Raw genomic sequence first — 13,631 nt, forward strand, 5'->3', positions numbered from 1 at the left:
TGTATTTTAGCAGGTCACAAAACTGATTTTGTGATTTCAAAATCGGATATTTCAGGCAGTAAAAAGTCCCGGTAAGAACCAAACTAGATTTTGTTCAAATCTACACACCTATGGCTACTGAAAAATGTAAGGTTCATTTAGCAAATGTTCTTTTGAAGTATTAAAAAAACATCGTTGGTAATTAGCACGTTTACAATAGCTGCTAGCAGCAAATAGTGGCATGGGGCAAACAAAAACTTAAAGCAGAAACTTTCATAGTCCCATATTTCACACTATATTCACCATAATCACACAATTGACAACGAAATATAGTATTAAAAAGCAATACGTACCCATGTTGGCATCCATCTTCTTATGTGCGCCAGTGCCTGTTTTTTACCCCCCACGACATTTTTGCTCCTGGATAGTGGGTGAATTAACCATTTTTGTGTAGGCTACTTGGGAGTGTTCAATTGTAAGATTTAACAAATCAGGATTTAATAAGGAAATTGGCAATGGGCACCCCCACAAAAGTTTTATTTGCTCTTTTCCAACGGTTTCTGGTGCCTGTGGCTGTAATCCGTGGTACTGATGAGGGCCAAATCAGCATCATGTTTCTCAAACGGACGGACCTCACTCACTTGGCGCGTTCGGCTCTGTTCAGTAAACCAGCGTGAGAAATATGCATATTCTATCTAGAACATACATGGGCAACATACGGCCCGCGGGCCACATCCGGCCCGTGGGCTTTCCCTGACCGGCCCGCATAAGATCCGTGAAAGAACAAATAGTCAAGAGCCTAGCATAATGCACGCAAATCAATATCGTTGCTTTTATTTTGAAAGCGACTGCTATTTGTACGCCCATACATTTGTGCGTGGATGCATACGATGTAAACACCCTCACTGATGTGCTGGTGAATATTCTGCGTCGACACAATGCAGTTGCCTTTAAGTCGGCATAAACCTTTCAAAGTTTTGTGTGTCTTATGTCTGCGTCGCTCACCACCGCAAAGGTTGTCAGAACAAACTCCTGCTGTTTGTTGGCGATACGAAGTGTTAATTTCAAAACGTTACTGGCAGATAGATAGTTTACATTCGGATAACCCCGTCATTGTAACCAAAATATGTCTGAGTTTATTTGCAAAGCTTATGTTAGCGAACTAGTATGATGCTACTACCCACAGGTTGCTTGAAGCAGTCGGCTCAACACACAGGGCGAGTTGACCAATCACAGTTTTGTGCATAAAGTTAAAGCAAAAACATAGCCTACATTTTTAAAATAGTTTTCTTTGTGCATGTTGATTCACTAATGACAGCCTACTATTGTCTGCTCCACATTTTCATAGTCTAAATCTGCATAGAGTTAATTTAATGATGGTAATGATTTAATGATGAAATATTGCTGAGTGTTGATGAAATGGGGGCACAGGCCTATGGTTGTACTGACTCCTTCACATTTTCATGGCCTAGCCTAATTATATAGATATTGTAGTACTTTTTTATATCAGTCTGAAAACTGAAAAAAAATGTCTGTCACAAAATCATTTTCGAGAATGAGGATTAAATACTGGACATAAATTAAATAGCCTATTGCTGTTTTTCCTTTGTCTCCCTCACATTTTCATCCGTTCTTACGAGTAGTAAACAAAACCATATGATTTACTTAATGTTATACAAGAACAGAATAGAATTGGACAGAATGGAGTTCAGACTTGAGTTCGGTATTTTGGGTCCGGCCCTCCTCAACAGTCCCAGTTTGTCATGTGGCCCCTTGGGGAAATTAGTTGCCCACCCCTGTTCTAGAACGTTAGCAACAAGTCCAAGTTTAGAGGTGGTCTGGGTCCGTATTACAGATGTGGGCCACATCTTTGTGGAAGCTTTGGTTCTGATGTGGTAAGTAGGGTTGCCATCCCGTATTTTGGGTGATTTTGATTTGTCCCGTCAGGGACAGCACCACTCCCGATTTTCAATCACAGCTCATCGGCCTTGTTAACGTGTCAATAGTAGGCTATACGCACCTGGAACAAAGAGTCCAGTGCCGCCGCTACCACGCGCATCTCGCAATGTGCGCACGGCACCAAAGGACAGAAGGGGCACCATAATTTAGCCAGAGAACTGCTTTTCACTCTTCTTAGAGAACGATTACAATGTCAAATTGCAGTAACAGCATCTTACATAAGGATGATTTTTACATTTTTACATTCCACACAGCGAAACACCTCGCGATTTTCGGCCAGCGAAATTTCGCCTCGGGGGCGTGACGGCGAAACCGCTAACCTAGACTGCAGTGTCTAGCCAGTGGTGGCAAGCGAGCTAATTAGGCTAATCAGCTAATTCAAACGTTTAAGTACTTAATGAAGATATCCAGGGGTCTTTATGCCTCGACTAAGTTGATGTTGCCTATAAACAACAATTCATGTTCATAGAAACAACAAGGTCAATAAGACATAATATATTTCATACCTGTGTTGCAGCATGTAGCCTAGCTGTCTAGCTAGGTTTACAATGCAATCCAATGTCCTAAAATACTAGCATTTCGCCTGTCAGCTAGCTAAAAAAGATCGAGTGCTTAAACTAACATATATAGTGGTCTATTTAGTGGTGTATGTGCTCTGACTAAGTTCGTGTGGCATATAAACCACAATTCGTGTTGATACAAGTGCCAATGTTCGTGTAGAAACATTTTAATCACATACAAATTTTCGCGTTACAGCTCAGGTAGTCTCCGCCATCTTGGTCAGACCTTTTTGTAACTCCCGCCTCCAAACACAAAGACGCGGACCTGATTGGTTCTGGAATGGTCCTCATTTAAATAAAGTTAAACTTTGGCCAACTTTGTTTCGCCTGCCTCGGCGATTCGCTTTCATTTCGCCCAACTAGGGCGAATAAGCCTATCTCATCTAAAAATGGCGTCTCTTCCGTTTTGCTACGTTAAGACGTATCGCTACTTCCGGTCATGCGGAAAACCGTTCACGGTGAATGGCAATTGCACAGATGATTTGTACAAGGCGGTATTATGTACCTCTGTGTACCAACAGCAGATAAAAACAACCATATTTGAGCTTTCATATTTTTCCCCGCAATGTGGACCATCGGAAAAAAATGGATTCAAGCCATCAGGAGAGAGGAAGGCCCACTGTTTAACGTCTCTAATAGCACAGTCATTTCTAGTATGCATTTCCATTAGCAGTGACCTGTACAAAACACCTAGTGGTTTTAACAAACCAGAGTTAAACAAGACGCGGTACCTTTTGTTTTTTCATGGGTCTCTGACACAACCCAAGCCAGGAAGTCTGTTTTTGAGAGGACAACTAAGAGACTGGGATTTGATGTTCATGAAGTCCAACAACCTTGTGGAAATGAAGATGTTGATGTTGCTAGCTAGCTAAGCTAGCTAGCTTAGCTACGGACCACGACGCACGACCATCCCCTGGTAAGATTTGATCTGAGTAGATGAACTGGCAAGGAGATAAATAGCCAGGTGTACATTTGCATATACATTATGTTTATTTGGAGGATTTTACTGGGTCTGTGCACTAGATAATGAGTACTTAAATTGTACCAAAAACGTAAGAAATAACATTAAAATGTGCAAGTGCAAAACCATGGGTGACTGATTAGCACTGATGTGTGCCAGTCTGCTCGGTTTCAAGTTGATATTTAAACACAAATTTAGCTTCCACCTTTTTCATAAATACACCAGCCTACGGCATGATATGAAAGACGAACTTCGTGTTTGTGTTATGGTGGGTGAACGGCACACGTTTCTCGCTCGTTGTAATCGCGTTTAAATAGCACCTAAAGATGAATGCCAGTTGTGCCAAAATGTATGAAATACAATTTATGCAAGTGTTTTACGCTTCTTAAACCCGTGGGCAGCTCCATGAAGCACTGCTGTGTGTCAGTCTGCTCGGTTTCAAGTAGATATTTAAACGCAATTTTAGCTTCCACCTTTTTCCTTAATACACCAGCCTACGGCATGACATGAAAGACGAACTTCGTGTTTGTGTTATGGTGGGTGAACGGCACACGTTTCTCGCTCGTTGTAATCGCTTTTAAAAAACACCTGAGTCAATATCACTATGAAGTGCCTTTGGTGTCCTCATCAGACTCACTCAGTCATCATGAAAATGTAGCAGAATAATGAAAGTCTGAGGTCTTATTATAAGTGGCCAAACACTTGCACACATATCAGTACAATGATAAGTCTCTTAAAATGTGTTTCCTTCATTTTATCAATTTCTTTTCATTGGATGTACGTGATTTTGGCATGTCCCACACACTGCTCGGCTAACTACAGTGTGTGTAATAAGTGGTTAAATGATACTAAATCAAAAAAATGTTAACATGGTTTTATTGTCCACAATAAGTTATTTGATAAAACAAGTCATTTTGATCATGTATATTGTATTTTCATAATCATATTGAACATTTTGCATGTGTCCCTGAAATTGCGGTCCACCCTGTCATTATGGGGTAACTGTCCCTTTAAGAAACCCACTGATGTTTTCAGTGAAATCACTACGAGCATTTTTTCTTTCTTCAATGGAGACTGAAGCAGTGGCGAGTTGCAGAGTAAGTATTTCCACTTATGTTTCATAATTTTCATCATATTATGTGTGTAGTTGGATGTTGTCAAGCTTAACATGTCCACTCTGTCATAGTGAAATATCAATTGATAGAAAAACCTATCAGAACTTTGAAATATATTTGTAAAACAGTACATAGTCAGCTTGCTGACTGTAGCATGTTGCTAAGTGAAGGTCCACCATGTGCTCATTAAATGCTAACATTAGCCAAAAATGTCCACCCTGTCATTGTCCACCCTGTCAGCAAGCCTTCCATGACAGGGTGGACATGTGCATAGTTTAGGCCACATGCTGATAATGTTACACATATTACAACAGCTATTACACACATTTTATAACAGTACATGCTATACATAGTAAATTTGGAAAATTGGACAATTTGGACAATTTTTTTGGCGATATCGGTATCAGCAAGCCTAGTTTGATAAGGCAAGCCTAATTTACAGACTGCCAATTAAAATGTGTAAGGGAACATTTTGAATCGTCTTTTTCAAGGAATGAGATCAAAAGGAGCTGAGATAGCAAGGAGATATCGGGAACGTCGTGATGTTGACCCAGACAGAAGAAGAAAGTACCTTGAGAAAGAAAGGGTCAAATGGAAAAAAGACAGAGAGACTGGAAAGAAGAAAGGTGTCAATGAGCTCAGTGAGAGAGAGAAGAGGGCAAAAAGAAAGAAATGGAGAGGCAAAAAGTCAAGCCAGAGCCAGAAACAGGGCCAGTGCTTTGCTACAGTCACAGCCACCCCTCCCCTGCTGAAACTCCTGAAAATCAGCGTGAGCCAGGGCCCTCCAGGTTAGATCATTGGAAGTTTAGCTGATGAGACTTATTAGAAAGTTTAGATGTATTTGAAGGACAATTATCAACTGTTTATGTCCCCATAAAATGACATATGAAGGGTTCAGATGCAAAAGCCTTTAAATGCCACCTACGTCAAAAATGAGATAAAGATGGTGAATGGATGCTCTCCACACATAGTATACGTTAACCTTCTAACACTGTTCCGGTCAAAAATGACCGATTTAACCATTCCCTGTACCATAAATATGGCATTTTTCATCAGACTGCCTCAAGATCTTATGATATCCTTCACAAAAGGCTTTTGAACGCATAGAATTTATTTTGACTACTTTCTTTGAATTTTGAGTGATTTATTCAACGTAGAAACACTTTTTTTGTTTACGGTCAAAAATGAGCGCCATAGGAAATGAATGGGAAAGAGTATAATTTTCATCCAGGAGATAAAAGACATCTCCTTACACACACTCCTACAACTTACCACCAATGTTCCCACACACATGCATGCATGCACACACACACACACACAAACAGACACACATACAGTACACACACGTACACCCACTCACAGACACACACACTCACACAGTACATGTTGTCAGTTCATGTTGTCATGTTGCCACATGTACGTGTGAACCACCAATGTTCGCACACATAGGCACTCACACACATACAGAAACACACCCACCAACACACACACAAACAGACACACACACACACACATGTACACACACTCACACACACACACACAGTTCCTGTTGTCAGTTCATATTGTCATGTTGCCACATGTGCAGGAAAACCACCAATGTTTGCACACACATGCATGTACACACACGGAAACACTCACACCCACACACACACACACACACACATACACATTTACACCCACTCTCTCACTCACTCACACACACACACACACAGTTCATGTTGTCAGTTCAAATAATTTAACTTCAAAACCCACTAAATACCACTCTTTCCTGGTCTGACATATTGATTTATAGGCAAAAACCTATAGGAGCCTGATTTTAAATGCTCATTTAAAAGAAAAGTGGTCAGATGGATTTAGAGGGTTTTTGCATCTGAACTCTTCATATTGATAACTAACTTGCTAAAATCGTATAAAAAAAATCCTTACAAATATTTTGTGTTTCAGGCAACGGCGTCAAGGGGAAAGCATTCTAAGGAGTGCGAAGAGAAAACTGAAAAAACAGATTGAAATATTAGAGGCACAGCTCAAAAAAGAGAAAAGTAAAACTGCATTGTTCCTTGCATTTATGGGGCCATTCAATGACATTCCACAACATGTCCACCCTGTCATGCCCAGGGTCCACCCTGTCATGTCTCTGTCCACCCTGTTATTTTCATGTTCTATGAAAATAAACAAATTATTTCCACAAGTTAGCAAAATATTTTGTGTGATTCCTTTATAAGCAAATGAGGGCCAAATAGTATTGTTTGAAAATTTGACCAGATATCTTTGTTGTTAGATTTTATTTAGAAAAGAAAGTGCAACTCTCGCAGATTTTATAGAGAAACAAATAGTTTGCCATAATTTCATTATTATCCCAATACTTTTCCCATTAACTAAAATGTATTGTTGAGAAAGGGACTAAATAGTTTTCTGAAAATGTACATTTTATAATCACTATGTAATTACAATGTATTTACTCTGTTTTGAAATTGTCCATGACAGGGTGGACATATTTTGCTGTTTGCATGTAAATTGTCTGCTTGCAGTTAATTTATAAAAAGTGTGGGAGCTTGACCAATATGTATTTCTAACAGCATAACATATACTTAATACAATGAATATGAAGTTCAATGGAAAATCTCAGCTTTTTTGGGGGGGATGGGGAAGTCTCAAAGGCACCTTATGGTGATATTGACTCACCTAAAGATGAATGCTTCAGTTGCTGTAAGTGTTTTACGCTTCTTAAACCCGTGGGCAGCTCCACGGAGCACTGCTGTGTGCCAGTCTGCTCTGTTTCAAGTAGATATTTACGTGATTTTAGCTTCCACCCGCCTACGTGCACTACGTGGAGTTTGTCTCTACCTAGTGCTGCACAGAGCCAATAGCCCTAGGTAACAAAGCAAAGATATAGATAGTAATCTTAGCTAGGTTTAGACAGCAAATTGTGTTAGTATGTCTGTTTTTAAACTAAACGAGAGATTATTTCATACATTTATATTTCATACACCTTTTACTGAAACACAGATTATTGTGATGTTATTTTGTGTCACAGCACTCATAACTTACTACAGTATGTCATCATTGCACACTACAGTAATTGTAGTGTACCGTAATTAATTAATAAGCATTGTTGTTTACAGTTTAGCAGGATGTCAGCATCAGGAAAATAAGCTATTCTTGATATAGACTGAGTTTAAAGAGGTGCTGTGATCCGTTTCATTATTTCTCTACTTTTTCTCTACTTTGCATCAGGTAGGTGCATTGGATGCAGCTCACACGAGGATAGTGGAACTGGAGGTGCTGGTGTTGTCACGTGAGTATTTTCACTTCCCTGCTCTTCTATATGCATACGCACGCACCCATACACTCCCACATGCTAAGTTGTTAGTAATAATCACTGAATCCGAAATCAAGAAAATACATCGAGAAATATGTCATTCACACATGCACACCCACATGATCAACACATGCACACCCACACATGCACACCCACATGATCGATCAACAGAATAATTGTAAAACAGACAAATTGAAAATTGAACAAAGCACGCACGCACACACACACATACTATTGAAGAAATATGTCCATAAATGTGGAATGATAAAACATATCTAATTTGTCTTTCAGAACAATGAAGGACTCGTCTCACCAAATCCTCTCCTCTACACGGAAATGTCTGACTTGGTCTGACTTGGTGTCAGTGACTGCCACACCAGGGAAGGCCAGTGACTGCAAGCTGACCTTGCACCTGGGTGAAATTCTGGTGACTCATTTTTAGTTGAGGTTTCGCCCCAACGAACTTGATGTAAGGTGTCTCGTGATGCTGGTGATGTCTGGCCATTTCACCTCCATTAGTACAAAGTGGGGAACCTGCAAAGGATCAACCACCTGACAATCTAGGCTTGCACCCAGATGTATCATAACAATGCTGCAGTGGGAGACCTTGACCTACCAGAGATCCACGTAGTGGTGGAGCACTTCTGGCTCCAACCCCTGCCGCATATCTGCGGTTTGCCACGTTCCCTTGAGGATCCTCCCTGCTAACCACTGCTGGGTCTCATCTCTCCTGGCAGCAAGGACCTCATGGCTTGCTGTGAGCCTGTGTCGTGGAAAAAGTCCACTTCCGAATCCAATTTTCCAATTAACAATTACCACTTGACTATTTAGTAATTATGCACTCTGGAACAAGGCGTCCGAAGGAGACAATGTAGACAGAAGATTTTCTGAGGACTGTTGATCTTTATTCTCCATATTGCAATGATAGTACAGCCTAACCAAAGTCCAGACCAACCGTCAAAGCAATAGGGAGGAGATGTCATCAGCTGGGGCCCCCGACGAAATCTGCCTACGGAGGGCTATACACTATATTTTATACCCCTTGGCCCTCGAGAAGTGCCACCCTCTCACGTCATCCCCAAAACCACTTTTCACCAATCAGCATTAAGCAGGGTCACTTACATTGGTGGAAACCATTTTCCCATCATGCATAAAACTATATGCAAACCTGTCTAATGCATAGGAAACATATGTAAACTAGAGGTTTTCTGGTTCTTTCCAGTTTGGGGAAATAGGGCCTTCTTATCTGATTCTCTTCCTAGCTGGACAGGCTCTAAATCAAAAGACACAGCGGCCTCCTATTCCCTGTCCTGTCCAGTGCTCACCAGCTGGATAACACCCCCTTCCCTTGACCATGTAAGGAGGAGATGCTCCTCATCCTGGTACCCCCAGTATTTTTCCACTCACCCCACTCCTCTGATAGTTGGTCTGGCCTACACAAGATACAATGACCTCACCCTGCTCACAGCACATGCAGTGACATAAAAACATATGACACTCATGACTACATTCTTCTAAAACATGAAAACCCATGCAATATTATAAACCCTTATGAAACCCATGATTACATCCCTTTAAATCATGAAAATCCACCATACCTGCTCTCCACAGGTGGCACCGGGTGTACATATATATATATATAATTGGTTTATAGTTTGTTCATTGTGTTCATTTTGGGTGTTCATGTATTGTTCCATGTTGTGTATTTCTATGATGTCCACAAGTTTTTCAATAAAATTTGTTTCTCGTTTACTTGTTACTTTGACACTAACCTTTTATAGGGCATATATAATGTGGATTTCACTCTGCAGCGTCCCAATGTTTTTGTTTTTTTAATGACCAACTGTTTAGGTTACGTTTACCTGAGTGCGTGACATGTGCAACAATGTGATTACAGAGTCCTCTACCAACACACAAAACAGCATATCCCCGTCTTGCTGGCCGAAGTAGTGTTAGTAATAGCACGGTGAGTGGAACATATTAGCAAAAGTTTCTGAACCTTAACTCGTGGAACATCAACTAAAACTTTTGGGAAACAAATAAGAGCTTTGTCTTCCATAGTGTTGCAACAATTTGCTACTTATGTGTGTTTCTATGGGGAAATGTTTTGGATATCATACACATTATGGTCATATGAAGGACACATACACAAGGCATTTAATCAATTATATGCCAAGCTGGTATATCATTGATTAAATGTATATCTGTCCTTCATATGACCATCATTTCTATGATATCCAAAACATTTCCCCATAAAACACACCTAACTTTCACAAGTTAGGCTCCTTTGCATTTGTTATTAACATTGCAAGATGCTCAAACATCGCCCAGGTCTCAGACATCGACACTGTAAGAGTAAGAGGTCATCCTTCAATCAACTAGGCTTCAGTGACGTTTAGCACGAAAAACAGGGTAGGTAGCGTTTGTTTGTCAATTATTGATGCATACTCTAGACAACGTTTTTGTTCACAAACCATAGCCATTTGTGTTGAATCTTTTAAATATTATTTGGCCAACGCACCCCCTTCAAAAACACTTGTAAACAATAGCTATTTCGGCGTACTTGTTCCTTTTGCCCCTGACGATTCAATGTTCACTTCACCTCGTTTGTGCGGCGCCTCGTTTTTTCTAAGAGATTGGTAGCACAGTGATCTCACAATGACACTACCATCTAGGCCTACTACGTTGGAGACTATACAAAAACATGCACGTAATAATTTCAAAATAAAATACTGGATCATTTCTTTACACAGCTTTATTGAAGTGCATTTACAAGCTGTTTGGATCTGACGTTAGCCACCTACCCAGTCAGCAAAAAAATGTCTGCAAGACGTCTTGGAGATGTGTTCTAAAGGTCTGCTGGACAGCTGTAAGACGTATTCTAGAGAGCGTTTGCTCATCTGGCAGACGTATCTGAGACGTCTTGTTAAGATCTTCAAACAGCGTTTAGCAGCCGTATTCCAGATGCTCATGAATACGTCATAATAGGACATCCATCTCCCTAACGTCTTACAAAGATCTTATAACGGTATTAAATTTGCCGTTTTTACGTCTTGCAGACATCATTTTTATTCCTTTACCCGCTGTATATAAGATGTTATACTAATTTCGTCTTACATAATATTTGGCGACATTCAGCCGCCTTATTTAGCCTAGCCTAATTATCTTTAAGGCTACTATAAAGAAATACGACAAATGGGAGCTATTTAACATATAAAATATTTATTAAATATTAGAGGGATTTGCGCCCAGGCGCCAATCTCAAAAAATCCTGCAGGTGCTTCTCTGCCTCCGCATCCGTTGATTGGAGCATCGGATTTCTCACAGCTGCGCCTGGACAAGAGAGAGAAACAGAATCGGTGTGAGAACAAACAATTTCGTCATTTCCACAACTGGACAAAGTTAGTTAAGGAGCAACCTTTTACAATCTATGGGAGCAACACAGCAACAGTGTCTGGTGGACGAGAGCTTGGGTAAGTTAAGTTAAAATAGGCTACTCTTATTTTAGGGTAAGTGTAAGCTAGTGTTACTTGCCTTTGGATCAAATTGTGTGATGAGTGTAAATGTACAGGCCTCATTTATGTATTTAATAATTATTTGAAAGACAGCTGCCGTTTAGGCTACAATCGCCCACGTGGCCGTGTACTTCTATATTGCCTGCATGTGCAATAGTTTACTGTATGTTTAACTCAGCGATTTACTGTAAACTGATTATTTTGTGTGTTAGACCAACTGCAATGCTTGATTAATTGATATTCCCACTTGTTTCTTGATACTTGCTTATTGTTTTGTAAATTGGTTTGGCGTGTTTCCTAAATAACATAATCTTAAATTAGCATAGCCTACATTTCGCAACTAGGCCTACCTAGCACAATGTGAATTGTCATTATTTTTTATGGGCTTGAATATTTTCATATATATTTTCATAAGAGTGAAATGGTATGTGGGCTAGCTATAGGCATTGGAAATCTGTGTGACAGTAGCTCAGTGTATGGGCAGTGAGTGTACAAAGTGCCAATTGTTGTAGCTACCCTAGATAAATAAATATAGTCAAAAGATGCATTCAGACACACAGGAACACCGTTCTGTGGACTCTGAGGACTTAACACACTTTAGTTGCCTAATATTATATGAACATAAAGTATTGAAATAGACAGAATCATTTCGAATATCTAATGTAATGTCTCCTTTAATTATCAAGTGTAATTTCTTAATTATTCAAGTCTACTCAGTCTTACCATCTTTTTGTTGTCAGGGTTTTGGAGGTTGTCCTCAAGCCTGTCAAGGTCCTCCATCGTCTGAAGGGGAAGTGAAAAGGAGTCTCTCTCCACCATGTTTGTGAGATGGCGTATTTGGAGGTCCATCTCTCGGGACCGCTTGTAGAAGCACCCTTTCAAAGGCTGCATGAACAAGATGTGAGTATTAAAACACAGATTCATGGTTAAGGACAACAGTACATTCTAGTTAATAATATTGTAAATATATTGTTAATAATAAATATTATAGATGACTTAAAGTTTGTGATTGTCAAGCAATCAAATTGCACTGCTCCCAGACTGAATGACGAATGGCAATAACAGTAAACACTTACGTGTACATGGCATGTTCATGCTACGCCGCCACCCCTGCTGTGTATTTTCACATGCTGAAAGAACACAACAAAAGGGCCAGTTTACATATTTTTAGAATGTGTATTGGGTGGTCTGATCTCAAATGGTCGGCCGAGACACATTGGCACAATCGCATGTATCCAAGGCAGAGACATTGCTGACCATTTGTTTTTATGTTCTAGTTTTTGAGTCGTTTTACTGGTGCAGGCTTACCATTGTTAGTTGACGGCTGTTCCCATTCGCCAGGCTGAGGAAACTCTTGAAAAATGTAATGCAGAAAAAACGTTAACATCAATTTTGCTGTGCTGATCTACTAAGTTATCCTGATGAAAATTACCTATTTTTTTTAATGATATTTCAATAATGTACTGCTCAAAAAAAGGAGGGTTGCCGGTTCGAACTCCGACCAGTAGGCACGGCTGAAGTGGCCTTGAGCAAGGCACCTAACCCCTCACTGCTCCCCGAGCGCCGCTGTTGTTGCAGGCAGCTCACTGCGCCGGGATTAGTGTGTGCTTCACCTCACTGTGTGTTCACTGTGTACTGAGTGTGTTTCACTAATTCACGGATTGGGATAAATGCAAAGACCAAATTTCCCTCATGGGATCAAAAGAGTATATATACTTACTATACAGGCTGGTTGCCTGGATTCTCCTCTAGAGTGGAGGTCTTGATATGTTGCTGTGAAGAGCAAAAGGGAAGTAAATGTCTTTTTACAATATGACAACTCTAACTACCACCACTACCATTAATCTTTGTAACCCCCTCACTTAGCATAATTGATATACTTTAACAATGCAGTGTTTCTATTCCAGTTCCTATGTGGTTTGTTTCTCTTATGACTTACGCATGCTTTGATGTGGAAGTGACAAGTTGGGACGGTCAGGGGGTGTGACATCTAATGCTGTTACACAGAAAATTAGTAAAAAAAAAGTTAAACATTTGTTTTCTTTTAGTCAGAAGACGGATATTTACATTTATCACCCGGAGAGAAGAAATACTCTTTTTGAAGTAGATCTGATAAAAAAAAAAAAATTTAATCACCGTTCCATATCAATGCTTATGAATGGTAACCATAACAATCATAGTAGGACAACAGTTAAGCCTGTAAGCAGGCTTTCACAACAATGG

At 40.0% G+C, this 13,631-nt stretch overlaps 2 long non-coding RNA genes across 2 annotated transcripts; one reads left to right on the forward strand and one right to left on the reverse strand.

Moving 5' to 3' along the window:
- The first annotated feature begins 1,831 nt into the window (after positions 1–1,831).
- LOC143123464 (uncharacterized) lies at positions 1,832–9,643 on the forward strand. Its single transcript, XR_012986832.1, has 3 exons — positions 1,832–1,874; positions 7,809–7,869; positions 8,185–9,643. It is a non-coding gene; the product is annotated as an uncharacterized LOC143123464 (long non-coding RNA).
- Positions 9,644–10,736: 1,093 nt separating this feature from the next.
- LOC143122601 (uncharacterized) lies at positions 10,737–13,377 on the reverse strand. Its single transcript, XR_012986741.1, has 6 exons — positions 13,348–13,377; positions 13,129–13,181; positions 12,717–12,761; positions 12,485–12,538; positions 12,132–12,293; positions 10,737–11,226 (listed from the first exon to the last, which is right to left on the reverse strand). It is a non-coding gene; the product is annotated as an uncharacterized LOC143122601 (long non-coding RNA).
- Between the last annotated feature and the right edge of the window lie 254 nt (positions 13,378–13,631).

Source organism: Alosa pseudoharengus, unplaced genomic scaffold, assembly GCF_046254945.1.
Source record: "Alosa pseudoharengus isolate Yale_2024_CS ecotype anadromous, Long Island Sound unplaced genomic scaffold, YU_APseudo_1.1 YU_APseudo_1.1_scf_14, whole genome shotgun sequence".
NCBI lineage: Eukaryota > Metazoa > Chordata > Actinopteri > Clupeiformes > Clupeidae > Alosa > Alosa pseudoharengus.